General features: G+C 40.5%; 1 protein-coding gene across 4 annotated transcripts in view; it reads right to left on the reverse strand.

Annotated features, from left to right (window-relative positions):
• pcdh10b (protocadherin 10b) overlaps positions 1-3,318 on the reverse strand; it is a 42,340-nt gene that overhangs the window by 15,175 nt on the left and 23,847 nt on the right. The gene's annotated exons all lie outside the window — the stretch shown is intronic.

Raw genomic sequence — 3,318 nt, forward strand, 5'->3', positions numbered from 1 at the left:
CACTGCATCCACAGCTATTCATTCCAGCATCTTTCTGGGCCCTCTTCACATGAGGTCCCTGTTTTAGGGCGCGGCACCGATGTGATCGTCAGTGCAAGTGTGCAACGTAATGCAGAGTGTACGGGCTCCCCCCTCAATCCTCCCTCCCGTCTAAAATTGTCACATCCGCCAACCAGGATGGTGGCGCCCAAAACCAGTGACGTCACACGTGCTCTGTCCACCAGTTTTAAAGTGAATGAGCGTCACATGCTGCAATGCTTCTGATGCCTCTAACGTCTGTTTCGGAACATCAGAGGGCAGGGCAGGCATTTCAGAAATCTGCATTTCTATTTGTACGTTTAGGCAGCGGGACCGTATCAGCAACACTATCAACACTATTAGTACATAGTAGTTTGATCAAGTGATTAATAAAATTTGAAATGGGAAAAAAAGCATTTAAGGCAGATCTAGCATTATTAGCTTATATTACCACCCTCTCCTACAGGAGTCTCAAAGCCCGCACTACCAGGCTCAAAAACAGCTTCTTCCTTTAAATTGTAAAAGCCTCCCCTCTGCCCCTTCCTCGTCCTGTCACTGCACATACATACTATGTCATTTGCACAAGTACCTATACAAAATCTGCACGTTTATAATATAATTCACAATCATTCTGAGCCTGACAATGATCCTTATGTTAATGATGTGTCTGTTTGTTGGAAAGCAATGACGTACATTTCGCTACATATGTGCCGGCACAATGTGTCAAAGACAATCCAATTGAATTGAATTGAAATGTAGAAGTGTCCTGTGTCAAAATGTAGTCTTAATACCTTTATTATTATTGTATGCTCACAAAGTGCATATTAAATGTGAATATATTCTAGTTTCTTCTCTCCTCTGTGACAGTAAACGGAATCTCTTTGAGTTATGGACAAAAAAGACATGAGAAGACGTCATCGTGGGCTTTGGGGACAACTGATCCACATTTTAGAGACTAAGCATCTAATCCATTCATCCAGGAAACAATCCACAGATTAATGGTCAAAGAAAATAATCGTTAGTTGTGGCCCTGGTTGAAACCTCCAAACTACCTCTGTAGTACTGACCCAAATGCGTCCATCACACACAGAGAATGAAAAAGTTGGTCTCAAATAGCCGCTCAGATTCATAGTATATATAGTACACAACATTTAACACTTGGCAACTTTGGTGCATTTTCTTAAATGATAAAGACAGTTTATATTCCTCAAAGTAAGACATCAAAAGAATTATCCCTTTGGTATAGATACCAAAAGTCAGGTATGCATTTTAAAAAGATCCTCAGCCCTACTTGTATAACAGAGTGTGACTATTCATAACAGAATATGAACTCTGGCTGGCAGCGTTCACATGAAATGCTAATGCACTGAAAATAGGACCACTCCATCTACATAAAGCAGCTGGCTGCCTCAGTCCAGATTTGGAGCGGAACACTTTCACAGTGGTGAAAAAGGATTTCATATAAAGCAGTTGTGAGGGTCTAACTCTGAGCTGGTTGGAGCTGAAACAGGTTAGCTGTGTGTGTGTGTGTGTGTGTGTGTGTGTGTGTGTGTGTGTGTTTCTGTTTCCTGTGGCCTGTGGAACACATCCATGCTTACTGTAGTGACAGTGGATGTGGCAGGGGCTGCTAAAAGTCTTCAAAAACATGTCACCACCGAGTGTAAGATAAAACTGTTATTACCTCATTTATTCCACAATTGCACTAATTCACACATGTTTACTTAGATTACTTTTTTTTAATATATATTCTATATTTTTCATGTGTTGCATATTCATATATGCATTCTGGTTGTTCTTTTGTGTTCTCTATGTGTACAACTATCTTTTTTTAAATGTTTTTCAATGCTGAGTAGGTTTTCTTGTATTTTATATCTATCTATCTATCTATCTATCTATCTATCTATCTATCTATCTATCTATCTATCTATCTATCTATCTATCTATCTATCTATCTACCTATCTATTACTACCTATCTATCTATCTACCTATCTATCTATATATGTATGTATCTATCTATCTATCTTTCTATCTATCTATCTTTATATCTACCTATCTATCTATCTATCTATCTATCTTTCTATCTATCTATCTATCTATCTATCTATCTATGACAGGCTCCATCCACAGAGGGCCCGCACCCGAGAAAGCTTGCCGCTGAATGAAGACATAATACCGGCATTCAGAACTCAGTGGGGCCCTATTGTAGGAGCTCAGATGGGCTCCTTTAGGAAGATTAAGAAAAGAAAAAAAAAAGATGGGTTTGGAAGAATGTGATCAGGGAGGAAAAAGAGAAGTAAAGGGGTAGAGAGTGCAAGTTGCAGAGTAGCTGCATGAATGAATGCATTAATTAATTTAATGAACAAATGAATCGTCTGTTTTGTTTGGTACGGCCGCAACCTATTTGGTCCGCTTCCCAGCACTCCAGTGCGAGCGCGGCCTCATTAAAACGCCTGTCACGTCTCATCGAGTGGTCTCCGGCACCCAGTGACCGAGCTCCCAGGGAGCCGGCTGCTCATTAACACCGCCACGTATTTACAAAACAGAGGAGGCCGGGCTCGCTCTCTGCCCAGCCGACGTTAAATCGTCACGTGTCAGGAAAAAACACAGAGACAAATATTAAGAGACATGTTTCCCCGCTCACAGGGACAGGACCTGGTTCTTTCACTAGTGGCAGTTCTAGACCATTTTAAATGGAGAGGCCAGGCCGGGGCCACATGCCTTTTTAGGGGGATCCAAATATATTAAGCACAAGTGATACATACCACCCACCCTACAAAGGTTTGGTTTAGAGCTGGGCGATTTAAAGATCACCATATTTTTGACCAAGTACGTCGCTATCAATATTGCGGGGATATTGTAGGGTTGACTATTGGTGTTTTCATAAAATATTTACCCAATGACATTTGTGATGAATAATCATCAGTAATGTGGATGGGTGAAGGCAAATAGATCAGCTAGAACAGTCTGGTACGTTCAAAAAAATCACATCACTTTACTGTAATGCAGCTTTTAAAACAAGTAGAAGACAACACTGATGAAATTACCATATCCAAAATCTAAGACAATATCTTGTCTCATATCACGATATTGATATAATATTGATATAATGCCAAGCCCTAATTTGGTTCTACAAAAGACTAACGAAACAGTTACAACAATAACCACAAGAATACTCTTCTACACATTTTTAAGCAACATTTAGTCTATATCCACGACCACTTCCGGGATTTCCCTGTTGCTGCGGGAAACGCTTCCCAGTACCGTACTATGGTTACCTGCTCCTCAGATCTCTGCAGGGT

The sequence above is a fragment of the Etheostoma spectabile genome, chromosome 10 (genome assembly GCF_008692095.1).
Source record: "Etheostoma spectabile isolate EspeVRDwgs_2016 chromosome 10, UIUC_Espe_1.0, whole genome shotgun sequence".
Taxonomy (NCBI): domain Eukaryota; kingdom Metazoa; phylum Chordata; class Actinopteri; order Perciformes; family Percidae; genus Etheostoma; species Etheostoma spectabile.